Source organism: Echinops telfairi, unplaced genomic scaffold (genome assembly GCF_000313985.2).
Source record: "Echinops telfairi isolate 266 unplaced genomic scaffold, ASM31398v2 ScPeMD7_11;HRSCAF=52, whole genome shotgun sequence".
Taxonomy (NCBI): domain Eukaryota; kingdom Metazoa; phylum Chordata; class Mammalia; order Afrosoricida; family Tenrecidae; genus Echinops; species Echinops telfairi.
In genome coordinates this window covers 15,029,593-15,029,882 of record NW_022103908.1, presented here as the reverse complement: position 1 = coordinate 15,029,882, position 290 = coordinate 15,029,593, and positions in this window count along the sequence as shown.

The following is a 290-nucleotide window of genomic DNA, read 5'->3' as shown; positions in this document are numbered from 1 at the left end:
AACACTGCCTTCAGAAGTGCAGACCGCGAGGATGTGCCGAGAACACTAGTTACACATTTTATGGTTGCTGATTGACAAGTGCTCTTATGATTTTTACAAATATTTTAATTTACCATATTGTGCATTCACACCTGTGCTTGCATGTGTTCATGTCAATAACTTCAAAAATGTTACTGTTAGGGTGCTGTTCCACACTTACATTGATTTCTTCCAAACTGAAGTGTTTACATGTAATTCCTTGATAAATAGTTACTTTAAGGCAAGTTCTCTCAGTAAAACATTGAACTTAG